This window comes from Pseudophryne corroboree, chromosome 11, assembly GCF_028390025.1.
Source record: "Pseudophryne corroboree isolate aPseCor3 chromosome 11, aPseCor3.hap2, whole genome shotgun sequence".
NCBI classification, from domain to species: domain Eukaryota; kingdom Metazoa; phylum Chordata; class Amphibia; order Anura; family Myobatrachidae; genus Pseudophryne; species Pseudophryne corroboree.
Window position 1 is genome coordinate 146972744 of NC_086454.1, and position 22575 is coordinate 146995318.

General features: G+C 43.6%; 1 protein-coding gene across 4 annotated transcripts in view; it reads left to right on the forward strand.

Moving 5' to 3' along the window:
* The window catches only part of FLRT1 (fibronectin leucine rich transmembrane protein 1), a 327690-nt gene that overhangs the window by 149567 nt on the left and 155548 nt on the right, over nt 1–22575 (forward strand). For all 4 annotated transcript variants that reach the window (XM_063944931.1, XM_063944933.1, XM_063944930.1 and 1 more), the window contains exon 2: nt 618–1283. The gene's annotated coding sequence lies outside the window, so the exon portion shown is untranslated. The remainder of the gene's footprint in view (nt 1–617; nt 1284–22575) is intronic.

Consider the following 22575-nt stretch of genomic DNA (forward strand, 5'->3'; position numbering starts at 1 on the left):
TCTGTGTTAAGATCGCTCAGCACACATCTCTCCCGTGAGTACCCCCCTTAAGAGCACTAAAGCTCCGTACACACGGAGGAGATGTGTGCTAAACGATCTAGCACAGCGGTGAAGTGAGCGATCTCACTAGATTTGGCCTGCATGCAAGCCAAATCTAGAGTCAACGATAGCGATGCGCGGAGCCGCGCATCGCTATCGCTATGGGTATATACACTGAGAGATCCATGCTTAATTTCTAAGCAATCTAGTCAGTTTGCTTAGAATTTAAGCACGGATCTCTCTGTGTGTACCCCCCTTAAGATAAGGAAGCTTTTGGTGTTGCCATGTTTACCATATCAGCAACGGGATGTATTAATGTGACACAATGCATTATTAGCAGAAGCTACTTCACCAAGTTGTCACAGATTACTGAGCGGTTTATGTAGTGTTAGACACAACACAATAGGATTTAGAGCATCGACTCATTGATGGAGAGAGTAATTAGCAGATCTAACAATACTGCAGCAAGCTATCTCTTTAAATGTAAACATCTTATTATCACTTATGCAAAAGGTTACGTTACAACAGATTGTTTCTGCTTTATTAAAAGACATCTCTCTCCTTTTGCGCCCCCACAGGTATTACAACATTTCACAAACCCACCAAGCAATCTGCCGACCAGGAAACAGCAACATCACCATATGGTTTTGTATGGGATTATAAAATGACAGCGTAAGCTGATGTGCAGTCTTCCCCACTTGTTCTTCCAGAAATCACTTGTCATCAGTGTTCCCAGCTATACGAAGAGTCAAATAGGTACTTAATGTTCTCAAGTGGAATAGCCAGTGGTTATATATTGGGTAGGGAGGTTCCTCCTGTCCCCAGTTTCTCTGAGAAGATCAAGCCAGTGCTCATCCATGAATACATTCTGGTGAAAGGTCCCTAGGTTTTTTGCTAGGTTCCGCAACATTGCACTTATTCTATACATAAAGCCCCCCTTCCGTCTTTGTCTTGCCATGAAACAGGATCATTCGCTGCTATAAAGAGGAAGAATAGGAGGGCTGGAAAAAAATTCTACTAAGAAGGGGAAAAAAGAAATTGGAAGAAATGTGCTAATCCAATTTGCTGAGCCAGACAGTGGAATAAGCCCTGTCAGGTGCAGGAAGAGACCCTCAGTGGATTGTATGTGCCCTTACTGTTACTACACTTTGTTGGATTTACAAATGGAAGGAAAGTGACATGGAGAAACTACCATAAGAGACACGAGAGGAAATAAACAGATGCCTTCAGTTTTCCAATAAGAGGTATGGAAATGTTGCATCATGAAGAAAAATGACATGCATGTTTTGTTATCTGTGTTGAAAAACGATGCAGGAAGATACGAGTGTTTTTCATTTTGTTAGACTGATTTTTAGATCATTCACGAAAAAATCGGTAAGACAAAGAAATTTTTGGTATCTACAAATATCCCATAATTCTCAGCCAGCGACGTAGGTGATGTAAAACACTAGAGAGTAACAGGTTGTTTGTTAAATGGTTAAACAGACATTATAAAAACAGTATGACAGCAGTTGGCAGTACACATGGGGATGTAAAAAGTCATTACTGACAAAAAAAAGAAAGAGAAAATGTACCAAATAAATGGAAAGCATTAGTGATTGTGCACGAGAAGATCAAATGCGGATAACGACCAAGTTGTGAAAAACACATACTGTAGTAAGTGACTATACTGCAGAAAGTTTAAAAAACATGTATGCAAGATAATAGTTACCCAGTACTATATAAGAGAATACAGGACATAGATCCATCATGAATATGTCTATTTTCATAGTGCCAAAAAAAACTACATCTAGTGAAAACACCCTATTTAAAAGGGAATCGCCCATCAATGGTATACGCGGGTTACCTCCAGCAATAGGTTCTCTATATAAAAAGCACAGCACTGATAAAAATACAAATGCTCCTGTCACTATCTCAGAGTGGCAGCAACAGAGGAATCCTCTATGGGAGAATGCTTTACTATTTTTACTAGTATTCTTTACTATTGAAAGAGAGCATTTCTTGCTTCGAAGATAATAATAATAATAATAATAATAATAATAACAATAATAGTGTGTGTGTGTGTGTGTGTGTGTGTGTGTGTGTGTGTGTGTGTGTGTGTGTGTGTTAAAGATGCCCAGAAGGGCAGTGATGATGCCAAACAGCATAGCCAGACAGTTGAGCATTACTTACCTGCCCCAGAGAACCCTTATACTGTAGGTACTTACTCTGATAGAATCTTTGTTGCTTCGATAAGTGGCGATAGAAAATCTTAACAACCACCATAATGATAAATAGACCCCTAAATGCTTCAGGTGAAAGCAGCCTAGTACTGGAGCTAATGCAAAATGAGTAAACAACTGGTGCTGTACACAGGGGTGCAGTGAGCTAGCGCAGGCTCTGGGCCCAGCAGCAGTCATTAGGTTAGGGAAGATGGGGCTCCGTTGCCATCAGAGCCAGACTGCAGACGTAGACTAGCTCCCTGTTGGCCCATGTACACGTAGTCAAATCAAGAAGTAGGTAGCCTGTGTGCACAGCCGGGGGAAGGAGAGGGGGCATGTGACGCAGCACCAGCAGGCATCGAGCATCCTTTCTGCGGCCCTGACTCTACATCAGGCCAGGCTTTCAAAAAGAAACTTCCATAAAGTGGGCCTGATTCATAGTTGTACACTAATGCATTTGCAGATGCGATTCTGTACATAGCGGATATGTGAATATATGCTAATGCTGTGGCCAACTGGAAATATATTGAGATGCCCACTTTATTAATAAATCCTAACTGCGAGCGGCATTGCTAAGGTATATTGACACAATGGCTACTGTAATCACGCTAGAACACAATATAATGCAGCCCACCACATTGCTCAAGCATTGTACTGTATCCTACATTACTGAGCAAGTAATAACCAGAATTGACAAATAACACACACATTTGTACCTGTCTTACAATGGTACATTACGGCACAGAAACATTTGCTGGTACTGTCATCTTGTGTGACAGTTCATGAAGCATCACATCAGCACAGAGACTAGAAATACATTAACACAGCATTTATGGCTGATGTCATTTCCTTGACATTTGAGAACATAAGTGACATAATTGATAGGTGATATAAGTGTAGCAGGGAAGTTGAAGTGAATAGGGTTAAAAACAAATGAGACACATCACAAGGGTCTGATGTCAGGTGGTGATCAGAACACAACTCTTCAGGATTACATAAAACATGGTTCATTAATCCCTGGTAATTTAGCCCACAGACATCTGGTGTAAAATGTTGTATGGGAGAGTCTGCCTTGGGGAAAGGCTACATAGGTAACTGCAGAGGGACAGGACAGTTCTCTGTGGCCCTAAGGATTTTGTGTTGTGACCTACTGGAGATCATTATACTTTATATCAGAGGCATCACCGGTTGTGGTGACACCCGGTGCGCACCCCTGATCTCCTGTTGCACTCGTGGCAAAAAGGGGCATGGTCTTACACATAGGGGGTGTGGCTTCACGGGGATCCCGGAATCGTCACTCTGGGGGCGTGCCCAGCATCTCCGGAGATGCTAGGCTTCCCCCAGAGCCAGTCTCCGTACGCTGTCGGCTCCTCTTCTATCACAGGAGCCGGGTGCTGTAGGAGACTTTCTCACTGCAGCACCTGGTTCCTGACACTGCGGAGGAGCTGACATTTGGTGTCACACCCGGGTGCGGGCCGCATCCCCCGCACCCGCCTTGTGACGCCACTGCTTTATATTACTCTACAATGGTCCTGAATGCTAATAGATAGGCATTGCTGTATAATAGTAATGCAGGCCTCATTACATAGCAATACTATTTTTAGAATAGCATAGGCATATTAGATTTCTGTACGGGATCAGTATGATATATCGGTGGCCGGGATTCTGGCTGGCAGCATTGTCATCGGTCGGGATTCCGGCGTCTCTATCCTGACCGCCAGGATCCTGACAACTGAACTGTATCCCTTCTATACAATCAAATTAATCATGCACACTATGGGGATATAGGAACACGCTATACAATCAAATTAATCATGCACACTATGGGGATATAGGAACACGTCTCTCCAACAACAGAGGTAGAACTAAAAGTACCTATATGTCCTGCCAGCGCTCACTTGTAATAAAACAGGAGAGAGCCACAAGTTGCTGAGCTCTGCTTCATTGTATAATGACGATATTAGGTTGATAAGGAAGGAGCATGCTGATCTTCACAGAGCGGGTAATTCAAGTTGGGTCACAAGCCAAAGTTGTACGCAATGTACCAATGTTTTGTATATCGTACATGCACCTGGCCAAGTACAGCACATGGCCAGTATGGATCATGTGCCATCGGACATAGTTGATTGACAGTCTGCTGACGTTCGGGGAGGGGAGGGCACAGTGAATGACTCCAGTTTGTGGGAGTACTGAGGCCAGGGTCTCCATCTTCCTGGTCTCAGCGACGGAGCTGCAGCGGCTGGTGTGCGTAACGTCATGGGTTACTCAGCCAGCTGATGATATCGTAGGTGTTACAATGCTGTGACCTCGGATGCAGCAGTGCATCACACACGCATTCAGGAGGCATCTATTTATACCGGACGCCTTCTGCTACGTTACCATATGTAAGCTGCGCTGCTGCTTCCAAGTAAGCAGTAGTGATGTTCTTTCCAACCACATCTGAATCACCCTTAGAGCTCGTATCATAGGACAAGCTTCTTCTTTACCACAGAGATCATTGGAGTCTCCAATATATACTACAATAAAAAAAAGAACAGGACTTCCAAGGAAAACATTTCATGGTAATTTATCATCTTAATTGTGATTATTTTTTTTAAGTGACATCAGTGCTAAGGTAAATAATATTATTATTGCTGAATGTTTTCTCATTTATGTACGAATAGGATATTGTGTTCCCTGCTGTAATAAACAACATTATTACTATAAAATGACAACAGAATAGGTCCAGTATATCCTGTACAATAGACTGTTTCATTACACGTTACTCGGGAAGTCACGGGTCTCAATAAGCACAATTTCTACAGATATTAGTGGTAATACTAACTTGTCTGTACACATTTAAAATGAAAATGCTGTTCTGTATTAGAGTGGAGAATAAATCATAGCCTAATACAGTGCCTGTTCTAAAGCAGAGCTAGTCCATCCGTAGCTGTACAGTGGTTGTGGACCTACAGAGGTAGTCCATCCGTAGCTGTACAGTGGTTGTAGAACTACAGAGGTAGTCCATCCATAGCTGTACAGTGGTTGTGGAACTACACAGGTAGTCCATCCATAGCTGTACAGTGGTTGTGGAACTACAGAGGTAGTCCATCCGTAGCTGTACAGTGGTTGTGGAACTACAGAGGTAGTCCATCCGTAGCTGTACAGTGGTTGTGGAACTACAGAGGAAGTCCATCTGTAGCTGTACAGTGGTTGTGGAACTACAGAGTTAGTCCACCCGTAGCTGTGCAGTGGTAGTGGAACTACAGAGGTAGTCCATCCGTAGCTGTACAGTGGTTGTAGAACTACAGAGGTAGTCCATCCGTAGCTGTACAGTGGTTGTGGACCTACAGAGGTAGTCCATCCGTAGCTGTACAGTGGTTGTAGAACTACAGAGGTAGTCCATCCATAGCTGTACAGTGGTTGTGGAACTACACAGGTAGTCCATCCATAGCTGTACAGTGGTTGTGGAACTACAGAGGTAGTCCATCCGTAGCTGTACAGTGGTTGTGGAACTACAGAGGTAGTCCATCCGTAGCTGTACAGTGGTTGTGGAACTACAGAGGAAGTCCATCTGTAGCTGTACAGTGGTTGTGGAACTACAGAGTTAGTCCACCCGTAGCTGTGCAGTGGTAGTGGAACTACAGAGGTAGTCCATCCGTAGCTGTACAGTGGTTGTAGAACTACAGAGGTAGTCCATCCGTAGCTGTACAGTGGTTGTGGACCTACAGAGGTAGTCCATCCGTAGCTGTACAGTGGTTGTGGACCTACAGAGGTAGTCCATCCGTAGCTGTACAGTGGTTGTGGACCTACAGAGGTAGTCCATCCGTAGCTGTACAGTGGTTGTAGAACTACAGAGGTAGTCCATCCGTAGCTGTACAGTGGTTGTGGACCTACAGAGGTAGTCCATCTGTAGCTGTACAGTGGTTGTGGACCTACAGAGGTAGTCCATCCGTAGCTGTACAGTAGTTGTGGACCTACAGAGGTAGTCCATCCGTAGCTGTACAGTGGTTGTAGAACTACAGAGGTAGTCCATCCATAGCTGTACAGTGGTTGTAGAACTACAGAGGTAGTCCATCCATAGCTGTACAGTGGTTGTGGAACTACAGAGGTAGTCCATCCGTAGCTGTACAGTGGTTGTGGAACTACAGAGGTAGTCCATCCGTAGCTGTACAGTGGTTGTGGAACTACAGAGGTAGTCCATCCGTAGCTGTACAGTGGTTGTGGAACTACAGAGGAAGTCCATCTGTAGCTGTACAGTGGCTGTGGAACTACAGAGTTAGTCCACCCGTAGCTGTGCAGTGGTAGTGGAACTACAGAGGTAGTCCATCCGTAGCTGTACAGTGGTTGTAGAACTACAGAGGTAGTCCATCCATAGCTGTACAGTGGTTGTGGAACTACAGAGGTAGTCCATCCGTAGCTGTACAGTGGTTGTGGAACTACAGAGGTAGTCCATCCGTAGCTGTACAGTGGTTGTGGAACTACAGAGGAAGTCCATCTGTAGCTGTACAGTGGTTGTGGAACTACAGAGTTAGTCCACCCGTAGCTGTGCAGTGGTAGTGGAACTACAGAGGTAGTCCATCCGTAGCTGTGCAGTGGTTGTAGAACTACAGAGGTAGTCCATCCGTAGCTGTACAGTGGTTGTGGACCTACAGAGGTAGTCCATCCGTAGCTGTACAGTGGTTGTAGAACTACAGAGGTAGTCCATCCATAGCTGTACAGTGGTTGTAGAACTACAGAGGTAGTCCATCCATAGCTGTACAGTGGTTGTGGAACTACAGAGGTAGTCCATCCGTAGCTGTACAGTGGTTGTGGAACTACAGAGGTAGTCCATCCGTAGCTGTACAGTGGTTGTGGAACTACAGAGGAAGTCCATCTGTAGCTGTACAGTGGTTGTGGAACTACAGAGTTAGTCCACCCGTAGCTGTGCAGTGGTTGTGGAACTACAGAGGTAGTCCATCCGTAGCTGTACGTGGTTGTGGAACTACAGAGGTAGTCCATCCGTAGCTGTACAGTGGTTTGGAACTACAGAGGTAGTCCATCCGTAGCTGTAGAGTGGTTGTGGAACTACAGAAGTAGTCCATCCGTAGCTGTACAGTGGCTGTGGAACTACAGAGGTACTGTAGTCCATCCGTCGCTGTACAGTGGTTGTAGAACTAGAGGGGCAGTCCATCCGTAGCTGTACAGTGGTTGTGGAACTACTAGTGCAAGCAGACCAGCTCTTTTTCAGGATGTTTTTATTATGTCTATAATGAAAACCTATAAAGTACACCTCACACAGGGTCATATCATCTGTGGCCTGCGTGTAATTACATTTGTCCCACAATATTTGATCATGGAGGTCTGATGTCTTGGTTGTCCAATGACTGCTCAAATGTGTAACATCACCAGACAGAATAAATGGTTCCTTGTGATGCATTTATTCAACCTAATCATTTTATTTTGGTCCTCTGGTACATAGGGCAGAGGTTCTCAAACGCGGTCTTTGAGGCACCCCAATGGTCCAGGTTTTAAGTATATCCATGCTTGGCCACAGGTGCCATATTAAGTACCTCAGCCAATTTGATTTAACCATCTGTGCTGAGCCATGGATATACCTAAAACCTGGACCATTGGAGTGCCTTGAGCACCGCGTTTGAGGACCCCTGATATAGGGTATTGGATGTAAGTGTGATTGTTGAGGATCATACCCCTACTATTTGTGCTCAACTTTGACATGTACTGAGCTATTCCAAATAACCTCTCATTGATGTAATGATAAAGAAAGAGGCACGTTTAGAATATGCACTGCCCTAGACATTGTTATTGCCTATGACCTACATCAGTATTTAGTACACTGCACATGCGTCTCAATATAATATATCCTCATTATTTTCACTAGGAGAACAGGAGGTTGGTAAAGACCTAATACCAAAAAAAGGAGCAAAACTGGAAACTTTTCAGATGAAACTGTTTCAATGCTGTCCCTTACAAGCGTTTAGCATGCTGAGAGTACGACTATAATAACAATGATCCTACATTAGATGTTTTAGGTGCTTTAGGCTAGGTACACACTAGATGACGGGCAAACGATGCAATCTCATCAACAATTTCCCATAAACTCCCAGACAAACGATATAGGGCCTAATTCAGATTTGATCTTTGGGCAGCGATTTTTGCAGTCCTGTGATCAGATAGTCGCTGCCTACTGGGGGAGTGTTTTTCGCTGTGCAGGTGTGCGATTGCATGTGTGGCAAAGCTGCACAAACTGATTTTGTGCAGTCTCTGAGTAGCCCAGGACTTACTCTTCCTGTGCGATAGAATCCTGATGATCGGGGCCGGACCTGACGTCAGACACCCTCCCTGAAAACGCCTGAGCCCGCCTGCGTTTTTCTGGACACTCCCTGAAAACGGTCAGATGCCACCCACAAACACCCTTTTCCCGTCAATCTCCTTGCGAATACCCGTGCGTTTGGATTTTTCACACCATCCCGTCGCTAGGCGCCGATGCCTGTTGCGCGACATGCCTGGGAATTGCGGTGCATATGCGTGCGCAGTTAGGACCTGATCGCACAGCAGCGATCAGGTCTGAATGACCCCCTTAGTGCATACACATTGTGCAATCTTACAAAATATATCGTCCGTGGCCACATCCAGGAGTATGCTGTTGTTGGCGATATCCTGAGATTGAGCAGCATGTAGGATCCACGTGAAGATGTGATAGACAACGCTGCGGAAGTGCCTATAGTGCTTACACACTGGATGATTTGAACGATTTCGTTCTGATTCGTCGGAATCTCCCAAATAGTTCAAAATATTGTTTAGTGTGCAAAAGGTGTAAATACGTTCTAGGCCAAACGGATGTAGATGCTCACCAGATATGCACGTTGTTACTCTACCTGTATTAATTACGGGGTTAATTCAGAGTTGATCGCAGAAGCAAATTTGTTAGCAGTTTGGCAAAACCATGTGCACCGCAGGGGAGGTAGATATAACATACCCTCCAACATGACCCGCCCCACTAGGTACAAAATGCTCTGTTTCTGGACTTCCCTCTTAATTTATTATTGCCATCACCTGTGAAGAAATAGCTTTCTTATCATTTAACTAGTTCAGCACAGGTGATGGAAATCATAAATTAAGAGGGAAGTCCAGAAACAGAGCATTTTGTACCTAGTGGGGTGGGTCATGTTGGAGGGTCTGATATGATATAACATGTGCAGAAAGAGTTAGATTTGGGTGAGTTATTTTATTTCTGTGCAGGGTAAATACTGGCTGCTTTATTTTTACACTGCAAATTAGATTGCAGATTGAACACACCACACCCAAATCTAACTCTCTCTGCACATGTTATATCTGCCTCCCCTGCAGTGCACATGGTTTTGCCCAACTGCTAACAAAATTCCTGCTGCGATCAACTCAGAATTACCCCCCATGTGCACTGCAGGTGTGGCAGATATAACATGTGCAGAGAGAGTTAGATTTGGGTGGGTTATTTTGTTTCTGTGCAGGGTAAATACTGGCTGCTTTATGTTTACACTGCAATTTAGATTTTAGTATGAACACCCCCCACCCAAATCTAACTTTCTCTGAACGTGTTATAACTGCCCCACCTGCAGTGCACATGGTTTTGCCCAACTGCCAACAAATTTGCTGCTGCGATCAACACTGAATTAGGGGGGTCATTCCGAGTTGATCGTAGCTGTGCTAAATTTAGCACAGCTACGATCATCTTTCCTGACATGCGGGGGATGCCCAGCACAGGGCTAGTCCGCTCCGCATGTCAGTCCGCCCCCCCCCCCCCACAGAAGTGCAAAGGCATTGCACAGCGGCGATGCATTTGCACTTCAAGAGTAGCTCCCAACCAGCGCAGGCAGGGAGCTACTCATCGCTCACTGGCCCGCAGCGGCTGCGTGTGACGTCATGCAGCCGCTGCGGCACGCCCCCCGTTCGGTCCAGCCACGCCTGCGTTGGCCGGACCGCGCCCATGAAATGGTGGACTAACGCCGCCGTTCCGCCCCCTCCCGCCAAGCGACCGCCTCTGCCTGTCAATCAGGCAGAGGCGATCGCAGCCCTGCTACGGCCTTCGGCCGTCTGGCACTACGGCGCCAGCACATGCGCAGTAGGGACCCGTTTGCTCAGCTGCAATAAAAAGCAGCGAGCGAACGGGTCAGAATGACCCCCTAGGCCCTACATGCAGTGCAACAGTTATACACAATAGCCAAATATGTGTATCAGACACGGCAGAAGAAAAACTGCCTCAGACTGGATGCAAATCAATAAAGTGAAATAAAAATTCTCATATTTTCTTACTCCAGAGGAATTTAGGTTAACTGTAGCGCTTAAATGTAGTTTTTTTGTCAATTATTTTCCACTAAAATATTTTATGTGTTAGCACAGTCCTGTCTTGTCACTTCTACGTCTTATTAACATAGTAACATATCAGTGTTTATTAGTCACATTCTTAAATTTGAGCATAAATTCAGTTTTATGTGCATTTTAAAGAGAATTTTTTTACAAGTTATTTAATCAATACAGAGACATATGGCTGTTGTGAAGCATCTGGTGTAAGTCTGGGACATGCAGGCTTAGAGCTGCCTGAGGTACAGTATATGGGAGATTGCAGTTAAGTTGAATGACAACATTATTTACCAGGGAGTTTGTTTTCTTGGGGTGTATAGGAGAGCATGGGATGTATACATTAAAGGGATAGTTTTATATTATGAAGTTCCATGCAGGAAATAATGAAAGAGGGATTGGGGGGGGGGGAGGCTGTTAAAAAAAAATAATAATACATAGCACATGGGTGACGTGTCTACAGATACACAGGTTAGCATTACCACAGAATCCTACAATTTTGATGACAGATAATAACCACTTGGCCTATCTAGTTTGCCCTAACACTAGGACTCATATTTGTTGGGAGACCGTTAAACTACCAGTATATTATTGAAGTGTGGGAGGAAACTGGAGCACCTGTAGGAAATGCAGCGAAGCAACCCCAGACAATGCCTATATACAGTGGCATGCACACTTTAATGATGGCTATGCTCACTGAGGGGCAGATTTATGAAGCCTGGTGAAGTGATAAAGTGGAAGGTGATAACGCACCAGCCAATCACCTCCTGTCATTTTTCAAACCCAGCATGTAACATGGTAGTTAGGAGCTGATTGGTTGGTACTTTATCACCTTCCACTTTATCACTTCACCAGGCTTAATAAATCTGCCCCTGAGTTCCTACAGCCAATAACAGGCATCTGGCATGCTATTTCTACGTGTGTGGGTCCAAGGCATCCATGATGTTCAATAATGATCATTTTTTGTACATAAGGACAGTCAATAGATGACTGAAGATGCCCCCCCACTGACCTGTCCATGGGGTTATCTCTGACCGTACTAACAGGCCACAATGGCGCTAGAAGTAATATGGCCATAGGGAACAAATATCAAAATCGTAATAAATTTGGCAACCTACTTGTGTAGCCAAGGAAGCGAGAGTGTACTCACAATAAGTAATCATATGACCATCACATAGAAACAAATAAAGGAACCTTGGAAGATGGCGTATGGCTCTTCTACATCTGTTATAGTCCAGTGCTGATCATCCTCAGAACATTATGGTATATTGTGGACTGTGGGCCTAATTCAGACCTGATCGTAGCAGCAAATTTGTTAGTAGATGGGCAAAGCCATGTGCACTGCAAGGAGGGGGTGGGGGGGATAGAACGTGCAGAGAGAGTTAGATTTGGGCGGGTTATATTGTGTCTGTGCAGGGTAAATACTGGCTGCTTTATTTTTATACTGAAGTTTAGATTTCAGTTTGAACACACCCCACCCAAATCTAACTCTCTCTGCACATGTTATATCTGCCCCCTTGCAGTGCACATGGGGGGTAATTCCAAGTTGATCGCAGCAGGAAATTTTTTAGCAGTTGGGCAAAACCATGTGCACTGCAGGGGAGGCAGATATAACATGTGCAGAAAGAGTGAGATTTGGGTGGGTTATTTTATTTCTGTGCAGGGTAAATACTGGCTGCTTTATTTTTACACTGCAAATTAGATTGCAGATTGAACACACCACACCCAAATCTAACTCTCTCTGCACATGTTATATCTGCCTCCCCTGCAGTGCACATGGTTTTACCCAACTGCTAAAAAAATTCCTTCTGCGATCAACTTGGAATTACCCCCATGGTTTTGCCCATCTGCTAACAAATTTGCAGCTACGATCAGATCTGAATTAGGCCCTATATGTGATGGACAGTTACTGTCACAATTGAAACAATAAAGTGGTAGAGAAAATGGATATACAAAGTCTTTCTGAAACAAAAACTATAATTAATGTTCTCTCTACCTCTTTAGCTAGAAATAATGATCTCTAACTATTGTATCTGTGTTCATTTGTACCATATATGTCTCTTAATGACATCGATGGTAAAGAGAAGAGTGTTTCTTTTGCTTGGTGAGAAAATGTGTGGGTGGTATTATAGAAGACTGTTAACGAAGAAACAAGTTTAAATAATCCTAAAGAAAAGTAATTATTACAGAAATGTTATCTCAATAGTGCATTGTGTATATGAGAGAGAAAACGTTACAGTGGCTTATTCAGGACTGCAAAAGGGCTGAAACCAGAGTTTCCTAAACTCCGCCATTACAGTCCAGGTTTTAAGGATATCCCTAAATGAGCACAGATGACTTAATTAGTAGCTCAACTTGATTTATCCAATTGGACTCAAGCATGGATATCCTTAAAACCTTTGAAGTTGAAGAAAAAAGGAAAACATTTATAAATAATGCTGACCATATGCTGTGTCAACAATTGTCATGTCAACCATTTAAACCTGTCGACCCTTTGGCCACGTCGACCATATGCATATGCACATTTGTTGTTGACCTATTGACTGTCAACCTATCATCCGGATACCCACCCAATGAGATGACACTGTACATGATAGGAATCAAAGTGACCATGGAAAGTGTTATAAAGTATTGGCATCAATGTTTAAAGCAGGGATGTAAAGAAGATTTTAAAACTTAGAGCTGTATCTTAACCACATGGGATAGAACCGCAGTCAGCTGGGCTTTAGCTGGCATACTGTAGTCACATCCCATGTGACCGTGTCGTCCCACTGCATCCCCCGGAGGAAATCCATTCTGTAGATGCCCCATAAATAATAGTCACTGAGACATGATAAAAAAAATATTAAATAGTAAACAAAATTACAGCGTGTGTGTGTGGGGGGTGTGTGTGTGTGTGTGAGTGAGGAGGGGGGGCGGAGGGGGGTGTTTTCAAATATGGGGATCTCTTATACTTCGAGTGGGTGGTGGGGTTACATAGATGTGGAGCTGTTACCACTAGGGCGGCGAGGAGGTAATGCTGATGGAGGGCAATTTCCATTGGTGGGGGGAGGGGCATCTATTGCCATTGGGGTGGGAGATAATTCTACAATGATGGCCTATGGACACGCAGTGGTGCAAGACAACTGTACATTTGACTCAATTAATTAAATAAATATAAATGGCCAATATTTGAGTCTCATTTCATAATAAAAACAAAATTAAGTGGTTAAAGATACTGTACAGTATATTTAAAAAAAAATTGATTCAGAAGTATTGTTGTAAAGCAATCCCTACAGTTTGTAACCTGTTACAGCATGATGAAGCTTATACCTGTTTCACACAGAAAATAAAAATTAAAGCAGTTCTACCCGGCAATTTGCCGAAAAACACGGGTCCTTTTTCTGTTTGAAACGGTCGCTGAAATTCCTGGGACTTCGAATTTTGACCCTTGTTGACTCTTTCACAGACGAAATACCCGTTTTCATTCGCAAATTCTTGACCCAGTAATTTGCTTCTGTGTGAAGGGGGGGCAGACAGAGACCGGCAAAATGACCTGGCACTGAAAACCGAGATTTCTGTCTGGAGAGGGTATTACTGAACTACAGCAGCAGTCCCACAATTAGATTAGGTGTTTATTCTTTATTTTATTACACAAATCTGTGGCAGGACAGAAATATCTTTGTAATTAAAGTTTCTCATTGGTATGCTTATTCGGGCTGTTTAATTATTTAATTCTGTAGGGCCTGATAGTATCATGGTAACCACAGTCACATGATGTAGCATACCTCCAAACTTTTGAAGTCATGAAAGAGGGACCTTGCATGCCAGAAGCACACCTGCGCCCGAAAAGAGGGAGTGACCTTGGAAGGAGGGTGGAGGGATAAGGCCTCGATGTACAATCCCCATTATCATGGTGGAGGGATAAGGCCTCGATGTACAATCCCCGTTATCATTTTCGGGTGGTGCTCAGCACTCCCTGAGTAGCTGGGCCGCCCCCTGCTCACCTCCCTGCACTGTTAGATACCATGCACATGGCATCTATTCAATGATCACTGATGGCTTTGCATACCAGCGGCGATCACAGGCTCTCCCAACCTGACCCCTGCCTGTAGGGGACTGCAGCCCACGGGTGGGACAGCGGGACAGTGCCAGAATAGCGGGACTGTCCTGCTGGAATCGGGATAGTTGGGAGGTATGATGTAGTGATCAGAGAGGCTTTGGAATACCCATATAAATTCAATCTGCTTTATGCACTGTAAAACTTTCTTCCTCTTTCTCCCTTGTTTGCTATCGCATTTCATGATGAGAGCTAGGAGACTGTAGGAGAAATTCAATTACCCCAATTTTTTTTTTTACCTGAAATTCAATTAGAGCCTATTTTTTGTGCACTAAAAAAAATATTTTGGGGAGAAAATCCATGTTAAATTCACAGACCTATGTGGGGGTATTCAGTTGTTTGAAAAGTCAGTTGTGTGTCTGTTTTTTCCTATCTAATAGGCAGGAAAAAACAGACACCCAACCAACTTTCAAACAATCGAATATACCCCTATGTGTTTTCAGTGCCGCGACCGTGAAAATGGGCTATTTATCGGGGGGAAAGGGGGGTGTTTCTGGAGCCAGCTAAGGTCCCGAAACACCCCCCCCCCCCCCTCCCAATAATAGCTGCAGCTGGGCTGACATCGGGGCTAATTTAGTAACCCTGGAAAGTCAATTAGCCTGCTATAAATTACCACAGCTAACTGAATTCCCTCCTAAGTGTGCGTGAGACTGGCAGCCATACTTGTCTGCCTTTAATAGATATTTTTAAAAAGAGATGGGTACACTCAGTACGAACATTGTGGCACTTTATTTGAGGTACGGAACTTACAATTTAAAGGAAAAATAAAAATAAAGCACTATATGAAACTTAATTAACTGCAGCATATTAATTCGTTTAATGAAAAAGATTTGTTGTGTATGATAGTCAATGGGTGGAATTCAATTGTTTGAAAAGTCGGTTGGGTGTCTGTTTTTTTCCTATCTATTAAAAGCTCCTAACTGACTTTTCAAACAATTGAACACCCCCCAATATGTCATGTTTTATATCATAAAAACCTAAATACTTCAGGAGCGTTTAAGTATAGGTTGTGCACCTTAAATTGATTAGACCCCTATAAATATGATATTCCATATATGAAGATTATTTAGATTTGTCTTGTTGCTTATAAGTTAAAATCAGAAATGAAAAGATTTAATTTTTATGGTGCAATCATAATTACTGAGATCGACTAAAAAAAATGACTACGTCTGTGCCTAGGGGCGCCCTCACCCCTAATTCCGCCCCAGGAAATATGATTATTCAAGCTTTACGTATTAGCTCATTCAACACTTATAGATAATTAAATCTGTGTGGGCAGATGAAAAATTATAATTAAGCAATCTCATTTTTTTTGCATATCTTTAATATATCATCCATTTCAGGTGTAGATTGTTCTAAAAGTGAATATACTATTAACCAAAAAGATTGTGTGACTACAATTCACAGAATTGTTGCTTGTGTGTATATATCTATATAGATAAATATATATTATTAATTTTCATATACCTCCCTGCAACTTTTACAACATAGTTGCCTACCCTCTCTCATTCTGCATGAGCCTCCCTGAAATAGCAGCAATCTCTCTGACTCCCTGAATAGTCCAGCAATCTCCCTGATTGCACCTTACCCCTATTATAAATCAGAGATACATACATTTAAATGGGATCATCAGTGCCATTTCTCTGCACTGGTTATAAGGCACAATGATCCCTACGGGTGCATGCATTTTAAATAAGGATTCTCGTGGCCACTAACAGTATATGGAACCTCTTGTAAAGCATAATACACAAACAAATCCTGCAAAATATCAGTGTCTTTTCTTCAACAAATAGATCTTACTAACTTTGGTGCTCATCTACATTTGGATGTAAGTCATTTTCATGACACGCCTCTCCGATGTAGCAGTACGCGCCCGCGCTGATAGATTACTTTCACAATCTCTCTGAAATGCTTTTTCAAAAGTAGGCAAGTATGATTTACAATGCTTCATCATTCTGGCTTCCGTCTATCAGCAAAAGTTTTATATAATTTAGGCAGAATTGTTTATATCGGTTGACCTTATACACAACAAACAGCTGCTCCGTGAGTGTATATACAGTGTATCCAGTGAGTGGCAGCTGCCCATTGCTTTGTTTTGTAATTCAAAACTAAAATATCTGTTTAGTAGCTAATTTCGATTTAAGAGTGTAAAGAAAACAATATTGGATGGAACATATGGAAATAAATAAATAAATAAATAAAAAAAAAAAATATATATATATATATATATATATATAGTGAGGCAAAAAAGTATTTGGACAGCCACCGATTGTGCAAGTTGACCCACTTAAAAAGATGAGAGAGGTCTGTAATTTCCATCATAGGTACACTTCAACTGTGAGAGACAGAATCTGAAGGGAAAAAAAACAGGAAATCACATTGTATGATTTTTAAACAATTTACTTGTATATTCTTGTGGAAAATTAAAATTTGGACACCTACCAAGCAGCAAGATTTCTGGCTCTCACAGACCTGTTACTTCTTCTTTAAGAAGCTCTTCTATCCTCCACTCGTTACCTGTATTAATGGTACCTGTTAGAACTGTTTATCTGTATAAAAGACACCTGTCCACACCCTCAAACAGTCAGACTGCTACCTCTCCACCATGGCCAAGACCATAGAGCTTTCTAAGGACACCAGGGACAAAAGTGTAGAGCTGCACAAGGCTGGGATGAGCTACTCCACAATAGGCAAGCAGCTTGGTGAGAAGAGATCAACTGTTGGCGCAATTATTAAAAAATGGAAGAAATACAAGATCACAGACAATCTCCCTCGACCTGGGGCTCCATGAAAGATCTCACCTCGTGGGGTATCAATAATCATGAGAACGGTGAGGAATCAGCCCAGAACTACACGGGGGTATCTGGTCAATGACCTCAAGAGAGCTGGGACCACAGTCACAAAGGTTACCATTAGTAACCCACTACGTCGTGGATTGAAATCCTGCAGCGTCCGAAAGGGTCCCCTGCTTAAGACAGCACATGTCCAGGCCCGTCTAAAGTTTGCCAGTTTTTGCCAGTGACCATCTGGATGATCCAGAGGAGGATTGGGAGAATGTAATGTGGTCAGATGAGAGCAACATCGAACTTTTTGGTATAAACTCCACTCGCCGTTTTGGAGGGAGAAGAATGATGAATGGCATCCCAAGAACACCATACCTACTGTGAAGCATGGGAGTGGAAACATCATGCTTTGGGGCTGCTTTTATGCAAAGGGGACAGGACGAATGACCCGTATTAAGGAGAGGATGAATGGGGCCATGTATCGTGAGATTTTGGGCAAAAATCTCCTTCCCTCAGTAAGAGCATTGAATATGGAACGTGGCTGGGTCTTCCAGCATGACAATGACCCCAAACACACCGCCCGGGCAACTAAGGAGTGGCTCCGTAAGAAGCATTTCAAGGTCCTGAAGTGGCCTAGCCAGTCTCCAGACCTCAACCCAATAGAAAATCTGTGGAGCCTTTGTCAAGACCAGATTACCAGGTTGCCATCTCCCTGAGATGGCAACCTGGTAATCTGGTCTTGACAAAGGCTCTGCTGTGAGCCGAAACGTTGACCTTCTGTTTGTGTGTTTGTGAGTATGTGCTGTCTGGATTAAAATCTATCAATTCACCCTGGAGAAGTCTGGTGAGTGCATCCTTATTTGTGCACACATATATATATATATATATATATATATATATATATATATATACCGAAAATTCAGCACTCACCATAGCAAGCTCACTTATCCTTACCACATCAATAAATAAATGATGGGGGTTTAGTTAGTGAATTGGCCAATGCACATAAGCCTGCAAACCGATCGCCAAAGTACCCCACTTTCTTGCAGGTCCTACACTATCACTGAGTCTTAAAACCTGGCAACTGTTTCACACATAATATAACTGCAAATATGCCTACTTGGTTTAATGTGCCCTTGCCAAACTTTACTGGCATCAGACACTATAGCACAGCATACACAGTCTTGGGCCTGGTCACACAGGTACATACAAGAAAATGAAACAAACATAAAAGGTCCTAGCACCTCCCGTGCTCGCAAGTCATTCTGCTGCTGTGCCTTGCAGCTACACATGGCGTGCTCTCCTGGCATGGCCAAAATCCACAGTCTCTGGCGATATAAACTCAGCCCTGCTCACTGGCCTCTAACAGACATCAGCACAATGTATTGTGGGTAAATGGGATTTTTAAATCCCTCTCCTGCACCTGACTTCCTGCTGTCTCTGGGTGAGCTGGAAAACATGAACATTTGTTTCTCCAGTTGCAGCTGTGCAGGCCTTGTTTTATTCTCCCTTGGAGGAAGCTCATCCCACCAGAATGTGGGCAAATGTGGTGAGACTCAATCCCTGTCACCACTTGTGAACATTTATATTAAGGTATAGCACTTCATTTGTAGCGATTGTATAGTTCAAATTGCAGAATATGCTCAAAACATGCTAGTGCTTATAGTTCCACAACAGGGTGCTTGCAGTTCCGCAACAGTGGGAAAGCCACTGTTTGCCTTGCTAAATTCAGTCCAAGGTATTATTGTTCTGTTAGTTTGGATCTATATAGCGACCACTATTTCTATAATGTGCCTCCATGGTAACAGCAAAGCATCTGCCTCCTCCCACTTTCTCTTTGCTCAGATAGGCAGGGGTCTATTTATAAAGCAACGCGTTTTTGCAGTGACAAGACACATCTAGTATCATGTGTTATTGCTTCAATTTAATAAAATAAACCCTTTCACAATGAGGTACACTACTCCACCCCTCCACACTGTTACTTCGCAGGAAGTATAATGATCCCGTGAAATGCTGTGTCGGACTAACATTGAATCATGTTGCTACCCATGTGGAATACATATTTTCCCACATCTCCGGACAGGGCATGCACAAAAGTGGGAACAGTCGCCACTGTTCAGACCATCAAAATTAACGACCACATGCTGCTGGTAACGTACATAAGCATAACACCATCCTGAAATGGGGATATATTTGTTACGAAAACTGCGATTAGCATTGCTTATCAGGCTACACACAGAACTCACAGTCCCTATAGCATACTATGGGGATGTGACGCATGAGAAATGTTTCATAACCCAGTTTCTAAATGACATGAAATAGTGGTAACATCATTTCCGTGGAACAGAAAAAAAGACTTATCACTACTTTGTAGTTAGGGCCCTTAGTATGTACCTATAGCATACATATGACTACCAATGACTGACATAATGATGTCTGACACTACAAACACACCAGTGAGGATAAGGGTGGTTCAGGGTGATGAAAGGATGATGTAAACTGAGCACAGATTACTCTACTGGGTATTGTTACCCAGTGATCAACCTGCAGCTTTCTAAGCAACAAACCCCACCCATACTGTTACTATTTATCACTAGAGCTCTGGAAGAAGAAAGAAAAATAGGATACAGTAATTGGGTTTACAGTTTAAGAGATGCAGTTAGTCTCTCTGCAGTACACCATATCACTCAGGACATAGTAAAAATTCTCAGCAGAATACTTACCTGCCCACAATATCCACTGACTGACAATCTGTGTATTACTCGTGTGTGTGTGTGTGTGTGTGTGTGTGTGTGTGTGTGTGTGTGTGTGTGTGTGTATATATATATATATATATACACACTGCTCAAAAAAAATAAAGGGAACACTTAAACAACACAATGTAACTCCAAGTCAATCACACTTCTGTGAAATCAAACTGTCCACTTAGGAAGCAACACTGATTGACAATCAATTTCACATGCTGTTGTGCAAATGGAATAGACAACAGGTGGAAATTATAGGCAATTAGCAAGACACCCCCAATAAAGGAGCTGTTCTGCAGGTGGTGACCACAGACCGCTTCTCAGCTCCTATGCTTTCTGGCTGATGTTTTGGTCACTTTTGAAAGCTGGCGGTGCTTTCACTCTAGTGGTAGCATGAGACAGAGTCTACAACCCACACAAGTGGCTCAGGTAGTGCAGCTCATCCAGGATGGCACATCAATGCGAGCTGTGGCAAGAAGGTTTGCTGTGTCTGTCAGCGTAGTGTCCAGAGCATGGAGGCGCTACCAGGAGACAGGCCAGTACATCAGGAGACGTGGAGGAGGCCGTAGGAGGGCAACAACCCAGCAGCACGACCGCTACCTCCGCCTTTGTGCAAGGAGGAACAGGAGCACTGCCAGAGCCCTGCAAAATGACCTCCAGCAAGCCACAAATGTGCATGTGTCTACTCAAACGATCAGAAACAGACTCCATGAGGGTGGTATGAGGGCCCGACGTCCATGCGGGTTGTGCTTACAGCCCAACACCGTGCAGGACGTTTGGCATTTGCCAGAGAACACCAAGATTGGCAAATTCGCCACTGGCGCCCTGTGCTCTTCACAGATGAAAGCAGGTTCTCACTGAGCACATGTGACAGAGGTGACAAAGTCTGAAGACACCAAGGAGAACATTCTTCTGCCTGCAACATCCTCCAGCATGACCGGTTTGGCAGTGGGTCATTAATGGTGTGGGGTGGCATTTCTTTGGGGGGCCGCACAGCCCTCCATGTGCTCACCAGAGGTCGCCTGACTGCCATTAGGTACTGAGATGAGATCCTCAGACCCCTTGTGAGACCATATGCTGGTGAGGTTGGCCCTGGGTTCCTCCTAATACAAGACAATGCTAGACCTCATGTGGCTGGAGTGTGTCAGCAGTTCCTGCAAGACGAAGGCATTGATGCTATGGACTGACCCGCCCGTTCCCCAGACCTGAATCCAATTGAGCACATCTGGGACATCATGTCTCGCTCCATCCACCAATGCCACATTGCACCACAGACTGTCCAGGAGTTGGCGGATGCTTTAGTCCAGGTCTGGGAGGAGATCCCTCAGGAGACCATCCGCCACCTCATCAGGAGCATGCCCAGGCATTGTAGGGAGGTCATACAGGCACGTGGAGGCCACATACACTACTGAGCCTCATTTTGACTTGTTTTAAGGACATTACATCAAAGTTGGATCAGCCTGTAGTGTGTTTTTCCACTTTAATTTTGAGTGTGACTCCAAATCCAGACCTCCATGGGTTAATAATTTTGATTTCCATTGAGAATTTTTGTGTGATTTTGTTGTCAGCACATTCAACTATGTAAAGAACAAAGTATTTAATAAGAATATTTAATTCATTCAGAACTAGGATGTGTTGTTCGGCCGCCCACTTGGTGGTTGGAAAGAATCATATTCGGTGTGGTCAAGTCTGAGAAACAGCAAGCCTGATTGCAGACACCTGTAAACTTGTTTTAAAAAGGTATCAGACAGAAGGAATATGGCTCCTGATGATGTACTAGTTGCCCAAGTGATAGGCCAGGGGGTGGTTACTGTTAGGGGTTCTCTGGAAAAGTTACACCCTGTTTGCAAAAGACCTGCTGTGATCTATTATGCGACTTGTGACTTGCTTGTAAACTGCTGAGATTCTGCTAAGAACTGCCTGTCTGTGGAAAGCTGTGGAAAATAAACCTGACATTTTACCCGGTGTATGTGATCCTAGTCACATTTGGTGCTTTTACTACACGTCAAAGAGCCCTGGAAAAGGTGACTGGATCTACCCACAGCGGCAGCCAGATGCATTCCAAGATGCTATCCGCTGCACCGCGACTTAGGGAGACTGAACCGCACAGACAGCAGCTGGGTAAGTGAGTCAGGCAGGCAGGCCATTAAGTGGTAAATGGTCAGTTAATATTATTGATGTTGTGTATGTGGTTTAGAGACCAGGAAATGCTGCATTGTGTGTTTATTTATGGCAGTGTTGCCAGTGGGGTGAAGCACACACATAGCTAGCTGCTATTTGTTTTGTTTGGCTGTTAAGACTGGCTTGCCAGAGAGATGTTGTCAAACCTGCTAAGTTTATCCACAAAGTGTAACCCCAGCACAAAATGGGAGAGGTCTGGAAAATGTTTGCTG